We start from the raw sequence: 20,208 nt of genomic DNA on the forward strand, positions 1-20,208 counted from the left end.
TCTAGTACCCCCCTCTCCCCACTCCTCTATCCATAAAGACTCTAGTAACCCCTCTCTCCACCCCTCTATCCATAAATACTCTAGTAACCCCTCTCTCCACCCCTCTATCCATAAAGATTCTAGTACCCCCTCTCTCCACCCCTTTATCCACAAAGACTCTCTCTCTCCACCCCTCTATCCATGACAACTCTAGGAACCCCTCTCTCCACCCATCTATCCATAAATACTCTAGTAACCCCTCTCTCCACCTCTCTATCCATAAAGACTCTAGTAACCCCTCTCTCCACCCCTCTATCCATGAAGACTCTAGTACCCCCTCTCTCCACCCCTCTATCCATTAAGACTCTAGTAACCCCTCTCTCTACCCCTCTATCCATAAATACTCAAGTAACCCCTCTCTCTACCCCTCTATCCATAAAGACTCTAGTAACCCCTCTCTCCACCTCTCTATCCATACAATTCTAGTACCCCCTCTCTCCACCCCTCTATCCATACGACTCTAGTACCCCCTCTCTCCACCCCTTTATCCATAAAGACTCTAGTACCCCCTCTCTCCACCCCTCTATCCATGACAACTCTAGTACCCCCTCTCTCCACCCATCTATCCATAAATACTCTAGTAACCCCTCTCTCCACCTCTCTATCCATAAAGACTCTAGTAACCCCTCTCTCCACCCCTCTATCCATGAAGACTCTAGTACCCCCTCTCTCCACCCCTCTATCCATTAAGACTCTAGTAACCCCTCTACCTACCCCTCTATCCATAAATACACAAGTAACCCCTCTCTCCACCCCTCTATCCATAAAGACTCTAGTACCCCCTCTCTCCACCCCTTTATCCATAAAGACTCTAGTACCCCCTCTCTCCACCCTCTATCCATAAAGACTCTAGTACCCCCTCTCTCTACCCCTCTATCCATAAAGACTCTAGTAACCCCTCTCTCCACCCCTCTATCCACAAAGACTCTAGTACCCTCTCTCCACCCCTCTATCCATAAATACTCTAGTAACCCCTCTCTCTACCCCTCTATCCATAAAGACTCTAGTACCCCCTCTCTCCACCCCTCTATCCATAAGACTCTAGTAACCCCTCTCTCCACCCCTCTATCCATGACAACTCTAGTACCCCCTCTCTCCACCCATCTATCCATAAATACTCTAGTAACCCCTCTCTCCACCTCTCTATCCATAAAAACTCTAGTAACCCCTCTCTCCACCCCTCTATCCATGAAGATTCTAGTACCCCCTCTCTCCACCCCTCTATCCATTAAGACTCTAGTAACCCCTCTCTCTACCCCTCTATCCATAAATACACAAGTAACCCCTCTCTCCACCCCTCTATCCATAAAGACTCTAGTAACCCTTCTCTCCACCCCTTTATCCATAAAGACTCTAGTACCCCCTCTCTCCACCCCTCTATCCATAAAGACTCTAGTACCCCCTCTCTCTACCCCTCTATCCATAAAGACTCTAGTAACCCCTCTCTCCACCCCTCTATCCACAAAGACTCTAGTACCCTCTCTCCACCCCTCTATCCATAAATACTCTAGTAACCCCTCTCTCCACCCCTCTATCCATAAAGACTCTAGTACCCCCTCTCTCCACCCCTCTATCCATAAAGACTCTAGTACCCCCTCTCTCCACCTCTCTATCCATTAGACTCTAGTACCCCCTCTCTCCACCCCTCTATCCATACGACTCTAGTACCCCCTCTCTCCACCCCTCTATCCATACAATTCTAGTACCCCTCTCTCCACTCCTCTATCAATACGACTCTAGTAACCCCTCTCTCCACCCCTCTATCCATAAAGACTCTAGTACCCCCTCTCTCCACCCCTCTATCCATAAAGACTCTAGTAACCCTTCTCTCTACCCCCCTATCCATAAGACTCTAGTAACCCCTCTCTCCACCCCTCTATTCATAAAGACTCTAGTACCCCCTCTCTCTACCCCTCTATCCATAAGACTCTAGTAACCCCTCTCTCTACCCCTCTATCCATAAAGACTCTAGTAACCCCTCTCCACCCCTCTATCCACAAAGACTCTAGTACCCTCTCTCCACCTCTCTATCCATAAAGACTCTAGTACCCCTCTCTCCACCCCTCTATCCATAAAGACTCTAGTACCCCCTCTCTCCACCTCTCTATCCATAAGACTCTAGTACCCCCTCTTTCCACCCCTCTATCCATACGACTCTAGTACCCCCTCTCTCCACCCCTTTATCCATAAATACTCTAGTACCCCCCTCTCCCCACTCCTCTATCCATAAAGACTCTAGTAACCCCTCTCTCCACCCCTCTATCCATAAATACTCTAGTAACCCCTCTCTCCACCCCTCTATCCATAAAGATTCTAGTACCCCCTCTCTCCACCCCTTTATCCACAAAGACTCTCTCTCTCCACCCCTCTATCCATGACAACTCTAGGAACCCCTCTCTCCACCCATCTATCCATAAATACTCTAGTAACCCCTCTCTCCACCTCTCTATCCATAAAGACTCTAGTAACCCCTCTCTCCACCCCTCTATCCATGAAGACTCTAGTACCCCCTCTCTCCACCCCTCTATCCATTAAGACTCTAGTAACCCCTCTCTCTACCCCTCTATCCATAAATACACAAGTAACCCCTCTCTCCACCCCTCTATCCATAAAGACTCTAGTACCCCCTCTCTCCACCCCTTTATCCATAAAGACTCTAGTACCCCCTCTCTCCACCCCTCTATCCATAAAGACTCTAGTACCCCCTCTCTCTACCCCTCTATCCATAAAGACTCTAGTAACCCCTCTCTCCACCCCTCTATCCACAAAGACTCTAGTACCCTCTCTCCACCCCTCTATCCATAAATACTCTAGTAACCCCTCTCTCCACCCCTCTATCCATAAAGACTCTAGTACCCCCTCTCTCCACCCCTCTATCCATAAAGACTCTAGTACCCCTCTCTCCACCTCTCTATCCATTAGACTCTAGTACCCCCTCTCTCCACCCCTCTATCCATACGACTCTAGTACCCCCTCTCTCCACCCCTCTATCCATACAATTCTAGTACCCCCTCTCTCCACTCCTCTATCAATACGACTCTAGTAACCCCTCTCTCCACCCCTCTATCCATAAAGACTCTAGTACCCCCTCTCTCCACCCCTCTATCCATAAAGACTCTAGTAACCCTTCTCTCTACCCCCCTATCCATAAGACTCTAGTAACCCCTCTCTCCACCCCTCTATTCATAAAGACTCTAGTACCCCCTCTCTCTACCCCTCTATCCATAAGACTCTAGTAACCCCTCTCTCTACCCCTCTATCCATAAAGACTCTAGTAACCCCTCTCCACCCCTCTATCCACAAAGACTCTAGTACCCTCTCTCCACCTCTCTATCCATAAAGACTCTAGTACCCCTCTCTCCACCCCTCTATCCATAAAGACTCTAGTACCCCCTCTCTCCACCTCTCTATCCATAAGACTCTAGTACCCCCTCTTTCCACCCCTCTATCCATACGACTCTAGTACCCCCTCTCTCCACCCCTTTATCCATAAATACTCTAGTACCCCCCTCTCCCCACTCCTCTATCCATAAAGACTCTAGTAACCCCTCTCTCCACCCCTCTATCCATAAATACTCTAGTAACCCCTCTCTCCACCCCTCTATCCATAAAGATTCTAGTACCCCCTCTCTCCACCCCTTTATCCACAAAGACTCTCTCTCTCCACCCCTCTATCCATGACAACTCTAGGAACCCCTCTCTCCACCCATCTATCCATAAATACTCTAGTAACCCCTCTCTCCACCTCTCTATCCATAAAGACTCTAGTAACCCCTCTCTCCACCCCTCTATCCATGAAGACTCTAGTACCCCCTCTCTCCACCCCTCTATCCATTAAGACTCTAGTAACCCCTCTCTCTACCCCTCTATCCATAAATACTCAAGTAACCCCTCTCTCTACCCCTCTATCCATAAAGACTCTAGTAACCCCTCTCTCCACCTCTCTATCCATACAATTCTAGTACCCCCTCTCTCCACCCCTCTATCCATACGACTCTAGTAACCCCTCTCTCCACCCCTCTATCCATAAAGACTCTAGTACCCCCTCTCTCTACCCCTCTATCCATAAGACTCTAGTAACCCCTCTCTACCCCTCTATCCATAAAGACTCTAGTACCCCCTCTCTCTACCCCTCTATCCATAAAGACTCTAGTAACCCCTCTCTCCACCCCTCTATCCATAAAGACTCTAGTAACCCCTCTCTCTACCCCTCTATCCATAAATACTCAAGTAACCCCTCTCTCCACCCCTCTATCCATAAAGACTCTAGTACCCCCTCTCTCCACCCCTCTATCCATAAAGACTCTAGTACCCCTTCTCTCAACCCCTCTATCCATAAAGACTCTAGTACTCCCTCTCTCTACCCCTCTATCCACAAAGACTCTAGTACCCTGTCTCCACCCCTCTATCCATAAATACTCTGGTAACCCCTCTCTCCACCCCTCTATCCATAAAGACTCTAGTACCCCCTCTCTCCACCCCTCTATCCATAAAGACTCTAGTACCCCCTCTCTCCACCCCTCTATCCATACAATTCTAGTACCCCCCTCTCTCCACTCCTCTATCCATACGACTCTAGTAACCCCTCCACCCCTCTATCCATAAAGACTCTAGTACCCCCTCTCTACACCCCTCTATCCATAAGACTCTAGTAACCCCTCTCTCTACCCCTCTATCCATAAAGACTCTAGTACCCCCTCTCTCCACCCCTCTATCCATACAATTCTAGTACCCCTTCTCTCCACTCCTCTATCCATACGACTCTAGTAACCCCTCTCTCCACCCCTCTATCCATAAAGACTCTAGTACCCCCTCTCTCTACCCCTCTATCCATAAGACTCTAGTAACCCCTCTCTCTACCCCTCTATCCATAAAGACTCTAGTAACCCCTCTCTCCACCCCTCTATTCATAAATACTCTAGTAACCCCTCTCTCCACCCCTCTATCCATAAAGACTCTAGTAACCCCTCTCTCCACCCCTCTATCCATAAATACTCTAGTAACCCCTCTCTCTACCCCTCTATCCATAAATACTCTGGTACCCTCTCTCCACTCCTCTATCCATAAATACTCTAGTAACCCCTCTCTCCACCCCTCTATCCATAAAGACTCTAGTAACCCCTCTCTCCACCCCTCTATCCATAAAGACTCTAGTAACCCCTCTCTCCACCCCTCTATCCATAAATACTCTAGTAACCCCTCTCTCCACCCCTCTATCCATAAATACTCTAGTAACCCCTCTCTCTACCCCTCTATCCATAAATACTCTGGTACCCTCTCTCCACTCCTCTATCCATAAATACTCTAGTAACCCCTCTCTCCACCCCTCTATCCATAAAGACTCTAGTAACCCCTCTCTCCACCCCTCTATCCATAAAGACTCTAGTAACCCCTCTCTCCACCCCTCTATCCATAAATACTCTAGTAACCCCTCTCTCTACCCCTCTATCCATAAAGACTCTAGTAACCCCTCTCTCTACCCCTCTATCCATAAAGACTCTAGTAACCCCTCTCTCCACCCCTCTATCCATAAATACTCTGGTACCCTCTCTCCACCCCTCTATCCATAAAGAATCTAGTACCCTCTCTCCACTCCTCTATCCATAAATACTCTAGTAACCCCTCTCTCCACCCCTCTATCCATAAAGACTCTAGTACCCCCTCTCTCCACCCCTCTATCCATAAAGACTCTAGTACCCCCTCTCTCCACCTCTCTATCCATAAGACTCTAGTACCCCCTCTCTCCACCCCTCTATCCATACGACTCTAGTACTCCCTCTCTCCACCCCTCTATCCATAAAGACTCTAGTACCCCCTCTCTCCACCCCTCTATCCATAAAGACTCTAGTACCCCCTCTCTCCACCCCTCTATCCATAAAGAGTATAGCCTCTCTCTTTGGAGCAAAGGGTCTATTTCCAGCATTCCAGATGGTTGATAGAGACTACAGAGTGTTGATGTTGGTAGTGTACTGCAGTGGCCTCATGAATGTTTCAGCCAGTCTGCTGCTGTTGTAGCTGTGGTCCTCTTCATGGTGAGCCATCTGTTGCTTTAAGTTAATTACAGCCTACAGAAGACTGCTGCTTCCCTCAGAGCACGGATGCTTTCTTTCTTACAGTACTATCTCTCTCCCACTAGCATCTCTTTGATTCTGTCTTGCTATAGTTCTCTCCCTCTCCATTCCTCTTCCTCTCCCTTTCAATCTCCCTCTCTCTCTCTCTCTCTCTCTCTCTCTCTCTCTCTCTCTCTCTCTCTCTCTCTCTCTCTCCCTCTCCCTCTCCCTCTCTCCCCACAGTAACACATCTGCAGAGCTCAGAGCTCTAAGTTTTTCTCCCTAGAACGTCTTTCTTTAAATACAGAGGCAGTAGTCTTTGTAGTGGGCTCTGAGGAAATGTGGCTGGCCCGCATCATTCCCCCAAACAGTCCTTTGGCTCAAACATGGACATGAAAATGCATGTTTTATGAATGAGCACAGGGCCTCGTGAACTCACAGCGAAGGGCTGCACACACACACACACACACACACACACACACACACACACACACACACACACACACACACACACACACACACACACACACACACACACACACACACACACACACACACATAGGTACACTGATCTGAGTCAAACAGATGGGTTGTGTTCAATTATGTACACACAGGAGGGTTTATTTAAAATATACTGTAATAAATCTGTGCAATGAGCTATTTTGATTTATGTGCGTGTGCCTGGCTTCATGTGCATAGCTCTAGTGTTTTCTTTTCTTTTCAATAAATGCTTTTTGGGGAAGTTAATAATTTTTTTTTTTGCCATGTAGACATGGCATGACAAATAGGAAAGACAATGAGTATAGTATTAAATGGAATTCAATCAATTGTATTGATACCAATCAATTCCATTGTCTGTGATGCAGCTGCTGTAGTCTGGTTCCTGTTTGAGAGACCAGGATGTTTGCTATGTTGTTCCTCAGGTCATTCCTAAGGACTACAAGACCATGACTGCTCTGGCCAAGGCCATCTCCAAGAACGTGCTGTTTGCTCACCTCGACGACAACGAAAGGAGGTAAGAACCCCAAATCATAATCTAACTGACCCAAGATCAGTGTCTAGGGACGACTTCATCCTAGTTAAAAAAAACATTAGTGACTGAGTGACTAAGTGAGAGAGCGACATTGTGTGTGTGAGCTAATCATAAAGATGCCTTTTGTTGTTGTTGAGCAATTTTCCCATGTGGCCACAGTGGGCCAGTGTTGTCTGCAGTGCTGCTGGGTTGAAACAGGTCAAAAGTTGTGAGACCAGCCAGGCGAGAAGAGGGGCAGGCAGACACTGGGCAGAGGGGCGAGGGGTACGGATAGAGAGGGTGGAAAATTGACTGCCTGGTGCCGCCCTGTCCTGTGTGTGTGTGTGTACACTGTTGTTGTCGATCGCCATGGCAACCCCCCCAAGAAAGGCAGGCAGTGTGGATGTTAGACAGTAATCTAAAGTGTGTTGAAATTTTGGTGGGGTGCGGGGTTGGAATTGGGTTACTCGGAACGACACGATTCGCCACGGCTCTGAGAGAGGGTCTGGGGCTGTGGGATTTGACAAACACAAAACAGCAGCATCAAATCAAACTTTATTTGTCAAATGCGCTGAATACAACAGGTGTAGACCTTACCGTGAAATGCTTACTTACAAGCCCTTAACCAACAGTGCAGTTGAAGAAGAGTTAAGAAAATGTTTACCAAATAATCTAAAGTAAAAAATAATAAAAAGTAACACAATAAAATTACAATAACGAGGCTATATACAGGGGGTGCCGGTACCGAGTCAATGTGGGGGGGTACAGGTTAGTCGAGGTAATTTGTACATGTAGGTGGGGGTGAAGTGACTATGCATAGATGATAAACAGCGAGTAGCAGCAGTGTAAAAACAAATGGAGGGGGGGGTGTCAATGTAAATAGTCCGGTGGCCATTTGATTAGTTGTTCAGCAGTCTTATGGCTTGGGGGTAGAAACTGTTAAGGAGCCTTTTGGTCCTAGACTTGGCGCTCCAGTACCGATTGCCAGAGAGAGAGAGAGAGATTCATTATTCCCTCCATCCCTCCCCTCCCCTTCACCCCATCTCTTCCTCTCTCTTTCCTTCTTCATCTTTCTCTATCCCTCTATCCATCTTTCCCCTTCACCCATTTCTCCTTAATTCCCTTTTCCATCCCACCCCTACCATTCTCTCTCTTCCCTCTCTATCTCTCCACCCTCCCTCCCTCCCTCCCTCCCTCCCTCCCTCCCTCCCTCCCTCCCTCCCTCCCTCCCTCCCTCCCTCCCTCCCTCCCTCCCTCCCTCCCTCCATCCCTTCCTTCCTTCCTAATCTCCAGGCCAGTACTGTGGGAAACATCTCAGGTGGCTCCCTCCCTCCCTCCCTCCCTCCCTCCCTCCCTCCCTCCCTCCCTCCCTCCCTCCCTCCCTCCCTCCCTTCCTCCCTCCCTCCTTGCTCTGGACTGCAGCCTGAATACTGTTGCATTGCCGGGGAGAATCCATTAGCTCTGTATCCCAGGCTGCATCCGCGGAACAGCAGGGAAAAGCTGGACAGCTTTTTCTATATGTCTCTCTCCCTTCATCCCTCCATTCTAGCCTCCCGACGGTCCCAGGGAGAAAACCCAAAACACACCTTTTTCCATTCTTTCGTCAGCTGGTAATTTACTGCGCTCCCTGCCCCACTTCTTGGCACAGGGCTTCAGTCTGATTGCACGTCAGTGTTGTTGCAACCAGCCGACAGTTTGCCCAGCAGTGGCAGGCAGAGAAGAAACATGTGATATCATAGAATCACACAGGCAGTACACTGTAGTAGAGACCTTGGTTCAAGTAGTACTTGTTTCCTTGAAAATAATCTGAGCGTTTGATTATGTCTTCCTGGAGTGACAGATGGGAGAAGTTTGCACTTTTGGGTCTACATCATTAGTTCAGTTGTGCCAGGCAAGCTCAGAAAAGTGCAGCTAAAGTATTTGAAATAAAGCAAATACTATTTGAACCCAGGCCTGGTGTAGTCACTTAAATCTAGTGCTTGGGTGGCTGATACGGAGGCTAGGGTTACATTGGGGAAAAATGTGGCACCGGACCATAAACTTGCCTTGTTTTAATGTATACAAGACCTGTTGGCATGACCAGACCATACATGACCACACAGCCCCAGAGTAGACCGTATATGATTCTGAATTTATATGACTGGCTGTTATGTTCGTGTAGCGGCTACAGAGACGGGCCGTCAGCTGTAGACAGACAGGCAGACAGACAGACAGGCAGGCAGGCAGGCAGGCAGGCAGGCAGGCAGGCAGGCAGGCAGGCAGGCAGGCAGGCAGGCAGACAGACAGACAGACAGACAGACAGACAGACAGACAGACAGACAGACAGACAGACAGACAGACAGACAGACAGACAGACAGGATGATGATGATTTGTTCTAAGATGAGTGATGGGGCATAGTGATGATGACAGGTTCAGATCAGCCGGACGTTGTAACTTGGTGTTAGCCTAGCTAGCCTAGTGCTGACAGGGCCCTGTTGGATCCAATTCCCTCTGAATGCAGCTGATGCAGTCAGTTACGTGATTGTGCATTACGGTAGCATGTTGACATGCTGACAAACTGGCACGTAGTGTCGTCAATTTGTTCCTCTTGAAACTTGTCACACCACATGTAAGAGACACTTGGTGTTTTAGCTGTAAACAGACAGACAGACAGACAGACAGACAGACAGACAGACAGACAGACAGACAGACAGACAGAGACAGACAGACAGACAGACAGACAGACAGACAGACAGACAGGCAGAAACGCATGGTGTCTGATTAGCTCATGTCTGAGTGATGGGGTGTAACGATGATGACAGGTCAAGATTATGTGTGATCAGCTGGACGGCGGAAGCTGTGACTTGGCGTTAGTTTAGCTCTGACAGCGCCGTGCTGGGTCCAACTCCCTCAGCCTTCAGCTGATGCTCTCAGTCACATTGAAGTTCCATTACCATAGTTTTGTGGTTGACACGTGACAAACTGACACAATTTGTTCCTCTTGAATCCAGTCATACCACTTATACGAAACACTGTTGTTCAAAACCAATAGGCCAATAGTACAATTTGTATACGGTTTCTAAATGAGCCAGAGATGTCTGGGGCTGACGTAGATGGGCAGATGGTCTGTGATGGTTTGTGATGGTCAGTGCTGCCGTGCTCTCTCTGGAGTGTCTTGCAGATGGTCTGTCCATGTCTGGCTTTGCTGAGCTGAGAGGATGTTGTCAATGACAGATGGGCCCTGATTGGCTAGAGTTGTTGGTTCCAAGGCAGTTGCTATGGCAAGGCTGTTCCAAGATCTCAGACACTCTGTACCCACTCCAATTTACATAACGCCCCAACAGATCCACAGATGACACAATCTCAACTGCACTCCACACTGCCCTCACCCACATAGACAAATCGAATACCTATGTAAGAATGCTGTTCATTGACTACAGCTCAGCATTCAACACCATAGTGCCCTCAAAGCTTATCACTAAGCTAAGGACCCCGGGACTAAACACCTCCTTCTGCAACTGGATCCTGGACTTCCTGACGGGCCGCCCCCAGCTGGTGAGGGTAGTGCTCATCCACCATCAACACAGGGGCCCTCGGGGGTGCATGCTTAGTCCACTCCTGTACTCCCTGTTCAACCACGACTGCGTTGGTGAACACCATCATCAAGTTGCTGACGACGTGAAGGTGGTAGGACGGATCACCGACGACGAAGAGGTCAGAGGGAGACCTGGCAGTGTGCTGATAGGACAACAACCTCTCCCTCAACGTCAGCAAGACAAAGGAGCTGATCGTGGACTACAGGAAACAGAGGAGTTAACACGCCCCCATCCACATCGATGGGGCTGTAGTGGAGTGGGTCGAGAGCTTCAAATTCCTCAGTGTCCACATCACTAAGGAATTAACAGGTCCACACACACCCAACGCAGTTGTGAAAAGGGCACGACAGAGCCTTTTCCCTCTCAGGAGGCTGAAAAGATTCAGCATGGGCCTTCAGATCCTCAAAAAGTTGTACAGCTGCACCATTGAGAGCATCTTGACTGGCTGCATCACCGCTTGGTACGGCAGCTGCAAGGCACTACAGAGGATAGTGGGTACGGCCCAGTACATCACTGGGGATGAGCTCCCTGCCATCCAGGACCTCTATACCAGGCGGTGCCAGAAGAAGGCCCTAAAAATGTTAAAAGACTCCATCCACCCAAGTCATAGACTCTTCTCTCTGCTTCCGCATGGCAAGCGGTACCAGTGCACCAAGTGTGGAACCCACAAGACAGTGAACAGCTTCTACCCCAAGCCATGAGACTGCTTAACAAGACTGATAAATAGCTAATCAAATGTCTACCCGGACTACCTGCATTGGCCCTTTTTTGCACTAACTCTCTTGCACTGACTCTATGCACACACACACTGGACTCTACCCACACACTCACACATACTTACACTGACACCGCAACACACACACACACATACTATACACCCACACACACATAACATGTTCACACATGAATACTGACGCCACACACACACACACACACACACACACACACACACACACACACACACACACACACACACACACACACACACACACACACACACACACACACACACACACACACACACACATACACACACTCACCACATGCTGCTACTGCCTATTATCTATCCTGCACATTAACTCGGTACTGGTACTCCCTGTATATAGCCATGTTACTACCTGGTACCCCTGCATGTTAACTCAGTACTGGTACTCCCTGTATATAGCCATGTTACTACCTGGTACCCCTGCATGTTAACTCAGTACTGGTACTCCCTGTATATAGCCATGTTATTACCTGGTACCCCTGCACATTGACTCAGTACTGGTACTCCCTGTATATAGCCATGTTACTACCTGGTACCCCTGCACATTGACTCAGTACTGGTACTCCCTGTATATAGCCATGTTACTACCTGGTACCCCTGCATGTTAACTCAGTACTGGTACTCCCTGTATATAGCCATGTTACTACCTGGTACCCCTGCATGTTAACTCAGTACTGGTACTCCCTGTATATAGCCATGTTACTACCTGGTACCCCTGCATGTTAACTCAGTACTGGTACTCCCTGTATATAGCCATGTTACTACCTGGTACCCCTGCATGTTAACTCAGTACTGGTACTCCCTGTATATAGCCATGTTATTTTTTACTCCTTATTGTTATTTGTTTTTCATGTGTATTTATTCCTTGTTTCACTATTTCAATTTAGTTGAGTTTTTCTTGTTATCTTTAACTCTGCATTGTTGGAAAAGGACCCATAAGTAAGCATTTTACTGTTAGTCTACACCTGTTGTTTACCAAGCATGTGACACATATTTTTGTTGTTGTTGATTTTATTGCTGGGCTTTGCAGAAAGGTTTCTGCACTCGATGTTTCATGCAGATACACTGGCCTGACTGGCTGGAGTTGGTGGTCTTTGAAGCTGCTATTGGCTGATCTCTCAGGCATGCAAGGCTACCAGCCACAAGCTGGTATTGCTTGGCTGTTGGCTGTTATTGGCAGGCCTTTTCAAACAGTAATCTGTCATTGGCTGGTGTTTCTGATTTGGACTGAGCCTGGTGTGTTCTATGAGTCAGTTCCTTCCCTGACAGCTGTAGCCGTGTGAAGAACAAGACGAAAGAAACATCCCATATCATTAGTCACTCAGCAGTTATGTGAGCTGAACGGCCAGCGATCTGTTTCTCCTATTATCAACTTATTATGTTATCATCCACTCTCCAAAACAGGCTTCCAAAAGGGTTCTTCAGCTGTCCCCATAGGAGAACCCTTTTTGGTTCCAGGTAGAACTCTTTTGGGTTCCATGTAGAACCCTCTGTGTAAAGGGTTCTACATGGAACTCAAAAGGGTTATACCTGGAACCAAAGAGGGTTCTTCAAAGGGTTCTCCTATGGGGACAGCAGAAGAACCTAAGAGTGAACCTTTCCAAGAGTGTACCTTTTAATCATCAACCACCGACCAGTATCATCCCTTTTAATCATCAACCACCAACCATTATCATCCCTTTTAATCATCAACCACCAACCATTATCATCCCTTTTAATCATCAACCACCAACCATTATCATCCCTTTTAATCATCAACCACCAACCATTATCATCCCTTTTAATCATCAACCACCAACCATTATCATCCCTTTTAATCATCAACCACCAACCATTATCATCCCTTTTAATCATCAACCACCAACCATTATCATCCCTTTTAATCATCAACTACCAACCATTATCATCCCTTTTAATCATCAACCACCAACCATTATCATCCCTTTTAATCATCAACCACCAACCATGATCATCCCTTTTAATCATCAACCACCAACCATTATCATCCCTTTTAATCATCAACCACCAACCATGATCATCCCTTTTAATCATCAACCACCAACCATTATCATCCCTTTTAATCATCAACCACCAACCATTATCATCCCTTTTAATCATCAACCACCAACCATTATCATCCCTTTTAATCATCAACCACCAACCATGATCATCCCTTTTAATCATCAACCACCAACCATGATCATCCCTTTTAATCATCAACCACCAACCATGATCATCCCTTTTAATCATCAACCACCACCCCACCATTATCATCCCTTTTAATCATCAACCACCAACCAGTATCATCCCTTTTAGTCATCAACCACCAACCATTATCATCCCTTTTAATCATCAACCACCAACCATTATCATCCCTTTTAATCATCAACTACCAACCATTATCATCCCTTTTAATCATCAACCACCAACCATGATCATCCCTTTTAATCATCAACTACCAACCATGATCATCCCTTTTAATCATCAACCACCAACCATTATCATCCCTTTTAATCATCAACCACCAACCAGTATCACCCCTTTTAATCATCAACCACCAACCAGTATCATCCCTTTTAATCATCAACCACCAACCAGGGGAGGACACAATGACTGGTACTTTGTGTTCTGACTGCAGCAGCTCTCCACTGCTGTGAGGTGAGGGGGTGGGGGAGATAGAGAGAGTATGAAGGCAGCAAAGCCAGCCATTGTCCCAGCCTCAGACAGAGATGCCCTCTCTGAACCCTCCTGCTGCTGTGCCACCTGATGCACAGGTGGGGCCCTGCCCTCAGTGCCCTGGGGCGACGTTCCCCCCTGTCCTGCCAGCACCCTGTGTCCCTGACTCACCCCTATGCCCCCCTATGACCTCCCTCTTCACCCTCATGCCATTTCCTGAAAGCATGCCCTCAGTCACACCTGCCTGCTGTTGCCAGGCAAGACTCTCTCTCTCAGATTCTGAGGCTTTTCGCTGTTCTAGTTCTCCTTAAGGACATGACAGGACAGGTTCTCTGTTCTAGTTCTCCTTAAGGACATGACAGGACAGGTTCTCTGTTCTAGTTCTCCTTAAGGACATGACAGGACAGGTTCTCTGCTCTAGTTCTCCTTAAGGACATGACAGGTCCTCTGTTCTAGTTCTCCTTAAGGACATGACATGACAGGTTCTCTGTTCTAGTTCTCCTTAAGGACATGACATGACAGGTTCTCTGTTCTAGTTCTCCTTAAGGACATGACAGGTCCTCTGTTCTAGTTCTCCTTAAGGACATGACAGGACAGGTTCTCTGTTCTAGTTCTCCTTAAGGACATGACATGACAGGTTCTCTGTTCTAGTTCTCCTTAAGGACATGACATGACAGGTTCTCTGTTCTAGTTCTCCTTAAGGACATGACATGACAGGTTCTCTGTTCTAGTTCTCCTTAAGGACATGACAGGTCCTCTGTTCTAGTTCTCCTTAAGGACATGACAGGTCCTCTGTTCTAGTTCTCCTTAAAGATATGACAGGTTCTCTGTTCTAGTTCTCCTTAAGGACATGACAGGTCCTCTGTTCTAGTTCTCCTTAAAGATATGACAGGTTCTCTGTTCTAGTTCTCCTTAAGGACATGACAGGTCCTCTGTTCTAGTTCTCCTTAAAGATATGACAGGTTCTCTGTTCTAGTTCGCCTTAAGGACATGACAGGTTCTCTGTTCTAGTTCTCCTTAAAGATATGACAGGTTCTCTGTTCTAGTTCTCCTTAAAGATATGACAGGTTCTCTGTTCTAGTTCTCCTTAAGGACATGACAGGTTCTCTGTTCTAGTTCTCCTTAAAAACTTCTTATGGCTCAAATCCCGTTAACGGGATAGATTTGACAACATCCGGTGAAATGGCAGAACGCCAAATTCAAGAAAATTATTAGAAATATTTAACTTTCATACATTCACAAGTGCAACACACCAAATTAAAGCTTAACTTCTTGTTAATCTAGCCATCGTGTCAGATTTCAAAAAGGCTTTACGGCGAAAGCACACCATGCGATATATGTTAGATCAGCGCCTAGTCACAAAAAAACATACAGCCATTTTCCAGCCTGTAACGGCGTTGGTAGTCGTGGTTTAGGAATGAGGCGCAGGAAGCAACGAGCACAGGGAGTGTTGTTTTTTAATAACACTTTGAGAAACAAAAACAAAATTCCCAAACACAGGGGAATAAATAAGGTGTGACAATGCCAAGCCGAACATGAACAAGACAGTCGGAAACAACAATTAATCCCGCACGAAAAGGAGCGGGCCAGCTAACCTAAATAGCACCTCTAATGGCTAATTGACCACAGGTGTCTTAAATAAAATAAAAAAAAGGGAAAAGCAAAGGGAATCGGTGGCAGCTAATAGGCCGGTGACGACGACCGCCGAGCGCCACCCGAGCAGGAGGGGGCGCCACCGTCGGTGGGAATCGTGACAGTACCCCCCTCCTGACACGCGGCTCCTGCAGCGCGCCGACACCGGCCTCGAGGTCGACCCGGAGGGCGAGGCGCAGGGCGATCCGGACGGAGGTGGTGGAAATCCCTCAACATAGATGGGTCCAGGACGTCCTCCGCCGGCACCCAGCACCTCTCCTCCGGGCCGTACCCCTCCCAGTCCACGAGGTACTGCAGGCCCCTCGCCCGGCGTCTCGAGTCCAGAATGGCCCGTATGCTGTACGCCGGGGACCCCCCGATGTCCAGAGGGGGCGGAGGGACTTCCGGCACCTCATCTTTGTGAAGGGGACCAGCTACCACCGGCCTGAGGAGAGACACATGAAACGAGGGGTTAATACGGTAATAGGAAGGGAGTTGCAACCGATAACACACCTCGTTTATCCTCCTCAGGACTTTGAAGGGCCCCACACACTGCGGCCCTAGCTTCCGGCAGGGCACGCGGAGGGGCAGGTTCTGGGTCGAGAGCCAGACCCTGTCTCCCGGTGCGAACACGGGCGCCTCACTGCGGTGGCGGTCAGCGCTCCTCTTCTGCCGCGCACTGGCCTCCTTTAGTGAGTCCTGAACGGCTCTCCAGGTCTCCTTGGAGTGCTGAACCCAGTCCTCCACTGCAGGAGCCTCGGTCTGGCTCCGGTGCCATGGTGCCAGGACCGGCTGGTAACCTAACACACACTGAAAGGGTGTGGCGAAGTGAGTTCTGGGCTAATTCAGCCCAGGGAATATACCTCGCCCACTCCCCTGGCCGGTCCTGGCAATACGACCTCAGGAACCTGCCCACCTCCTGGTTCACCCTCTCCGCCTGCCCATTGCTCTCGGGGTGATAACCGGAGGTCAAACTGACCGAGACCCCCAGCCGCTCCATAAACGCTTTCCAGACCCTGGATGTGAACTGGGAACCTCGATCAGAGACAATGTCCTCCGGCACCCCGTAGTGCCGGAAGACGTGGGTAAATAGGGCCTCCGCAGTCTGCAGGGCCGTAGGGAGACCGGCAATGGGAGGAGACGGCAGGACTTAGAGAACCGATCCACAACCACCAGAATCGCCGTGTTCCCCTGAGAGGGGGGAAGATCAGGTGCGACCATGGTCGTTGTGGAATGGGGAGGGGCTGTAACTTCCCTCTCGGTAGATGCCTAGGAGCCTTACTCTGGGCACACACCGAACAGGAAGAGACATAGGACTTCACGTCCTTAGCCAAGGTGGGCCACCAGTACTTCCCCCTTAGACTCCGCACTGTCCTCGCCTCACCAGGATGACCTGCAGTAGGTAGCGTGTGCGCCCACCGAATCAAACGATCACAAACACCGAGCGGCACATACATGTGCCCCACGGGCACCTGCGCAGGCGCAGGTTCCAACACCAATGCCCACTCGATGTCTGCGTCCACCTCCCATACCACTGGTGCCACCAGCCTAGATGCTGGAATGATGGGAGTTGGATCGATGGGCCGGTCCTCCGTGTCATAGAGACGGGACAGCGCGTCGGCCTTAGTATTCAGGGAACCCGGTCTATAGGAGATGGTAAACCTAAACCGGGCGAAGAACATGGCCCACCTCGCCTGACGTGGATTCAGTCTCCTCGCTGCCCGGATGTACTCCAGGTTTCGGTGGTCGGTCCAGATGAGAAAGGGGTGTTTAGCCCCCTCAAGCCAGTGCCGCCACACCCTCAGAGCTTTGACCACCGCTAGCAACTCCCTGTCCCCCACATCGTAGTTACGCTCCGCCGAACTGAGCTTCTTCGAAAAGAAAGCACAGGGGCGGAGTTTCGATGGCGTACCCGAGCGCTGTGATAGCACGGCACAGACCCCAGCCTCGGATCCGTCCACCTCCACTACGAACGCTAAAGACGGGTCCGGGTGCGCCAACACGGGTGCGTCGGTGAACAGCGTCTTCAACTTCTTGAAGGCTCCGTCCGCCTCCGTCGACCATCGCAAACGCACCGGCCCCCCCTTCAGCAGTGAGGTAATGGGAGCCGCTACCTGGCCAAAACCCCGGATAAACCTCCGGTAGTAATTGGCAAAGCCTAAGAACCGCTGCACCTCCTTCACCGTGGTTGGAGTCGGCCAATTACGCACGGCCTTAACGCGGTCACACTCCATCACCACCCCCCGTGGTGGAAATGCGATAACCCAGAAAGGAGACGGCTGGTTTGGAAAACTCACACTTCTCAGCCTTAACGTATAGGTCATGCTCCAGCAGCCTACCAAGCACCTTGCGCACCAGGGACACATGCGCGGAGCGGGTGGCGGAATATATCAGAATGTCATCGATATAGACAATCACGCCCTGCCCGTGCAGGTCCCTGAGAATTTCGTCAACAAAGGATTGAAAGACGGCTGGAGCATTTTTCAACCCATACGGCATGACGAGGTACTCATAATGGCCTGATGTGGTACTAAAGGCGGTTTTCCACTCGTCTCCCTTCTTGATACGCACCAGATTATACGCGCTCCTGAGATCCAATTTTGTGAAGAACTGTGCTCCGTGAAATGATTCCACCGGCGTAGAGATGAGAGGTAGTGGGTAACTAAATCCCACCGTGATAGCGTTTAGACCTCGGGAATCAATGCACGGACGCAGACCTCCCTCCTTTTTCTTCACAAAAAAGAAACTCGAGGAAACGGGTGAGATGGAGGGCCGAATGTACCCCTGTCCCAGGGATTCCGTGACATATGTCTCCATAGCCGCCGTCTCCTCCTGTGACAAGGGGTACACGTGACTCCTGGGAAGCGCAGCGTTTACCTGGAGATCTATCACACAATCCCCCCTGTCGATGAGGTGGTAATTTAGTCGCCCTCTTTTTACAAAAGGCGATCGCCAAATCGGCGTATTCGGGGGGAATGCGCACGGTGGACACCTGGTCTGGACTCTCCACCGACGTGGCACCTATGGAAACTCCTAGACACCTCCCTGAACACTCCTCTGACCACCCCTGGAGAACCCCCTGTTTCCACGAAATACGGGGATTGTGACCAGCCAGCCAGGGACCCCCAGCACCACCGGAAACGCAGGCGAATCAATAAGGAAAAAACGAATGCGTTCCATATGATTCCCCTGCGTTACCATGTCCAGTGGCACCGTAGACTCCCTGACTAGCCCTGACCCTAATGGTCGGCTATCTAGGGAGTGCACGGGGAAAGGGGAATCTATCGGCACCCGCGGAATGCCCAGCTTAATGGCAAGTCCACGATCCATAAAATTCCCAGCTGCGCCTGAATCGACTAGCGCCCTATGCTGGGAAGAGGGGAATAATTTAGTAAAAAAAACAGGTAAAAACACGTGACCAACAGGGGGTTCTGGGTGAATCTGGTGCTGACTCACCTGAGGTGACCGAGAAGTGTTCTGCCTGCCATCTCGACTCCCAGACTGGCTCCTCCAGCACCGGTCGGCCGTGTGTCCTCTCTGACCACAGCTGGTGCAGGAGGAGCCACCTCCTCCGGTGCCCCTTGGCACGGCCCCCCCCACCTCCATAGGGGTAGGGGCGGGGGTGGAACGGGCAGGACCCTCTCCGAACGCCCGCGGGCAGCCAGCAAATTGTCCAGACGTATGGACATATCAATCAGCTCGTCCAGGGACAGAGCTGTGTCCTGACAGGCCAGCTCCCTGCGGACGTCCGCCCGGAGACTGCAGCGGTAGTGGTCTATGAGGGCCCTGTCGTTCCACCCCGCCCCAGCAGCCAAGGTCCTGAACTCCAGCGCGAAGTCCTGAGCACTCCTCGTCTCCTGCCTGAGGTGGAACAGCTGTTCACCCGCCGCTTGGCACTCATAGGACTTCATGTTACACAATACATGTATGTTTTGTTCGATAAAGTTCATATTTATATCCAAAAATCTCAGTTTACATTGGCGCGTTATGTTCAGTAATGTTTTGCCTCCAAAACATCCGGTGATTTTGCAGAGAGCCACATCAATTTACAGAAATACTCATCATAAACGTTGATGAAAGATACAGGTGTTATACATAGGATTAAAGATAAACTTCTCCTTAATGCAACTGCTGTGTCAGATTTCAAAAAAGCTTTACGGCGAAAGCACACCATGCGATAATCTGAGTAGAGTGCTCAGCCACCAAAACAAGCCATACAGATACCCGCCATGTTGTGGAGTTAACAAAAGTCAGAAATAGCGTTATAAATCTTCACTTACCTTTGATGATCTTCATCGGAATGCACTCCCAGGGATCCCAGTTCCACAATAAATGTTTGTTTTGTTCGATAAAGTTCGTCTTTATGTCCAAATACCTCCTTTTTGTTCGTCCGTTTAGTTCACTAATCCAAATGCACAAAGCGCGGGCACTAAGTCCAGACGAAAAGTCAAAAAAGT

General features: G+C 49.3%; 1 long non-coding RNA gene across 2 annotated transcripts in view; it reads left to right on the forward strand.

Annotated features, from left to right (window-relative positions):
* Window positions 1-20,208, forward strand: part of LOC106606484 (cAMP-dependent protein kinase type I-beta regulatory subunit) — a 231,754-nt gene that overhangs the window by 74,602 nt on the left and 136,944 nt on the right. For both annotated transcript variants that reach the window (XR_006770161.1, XR_006770162.1), the window contains one exon: window positions 7,013-7,104. This is a non-coding gene — a long non-coding RNA (cAMP-dependent protein kinase type I-beta regulatory subunit). The remainder of the gene's footprint in view (window positions 1-7,012; window positions 7,105-20,208) is intronic.

Source organism: Salmo salar, chromosome ssa06 (assembly GCF_905237065.1).
Source record: "Salmo salar chromosome ssa06, Ssal_v3.1, whole genome shotgun sequence".
NCBI lineage: Eukaryota > Metazoa > Chordata > Actinopteri > Salmoniformes > Salmonidae > Salmo > Salmo salar.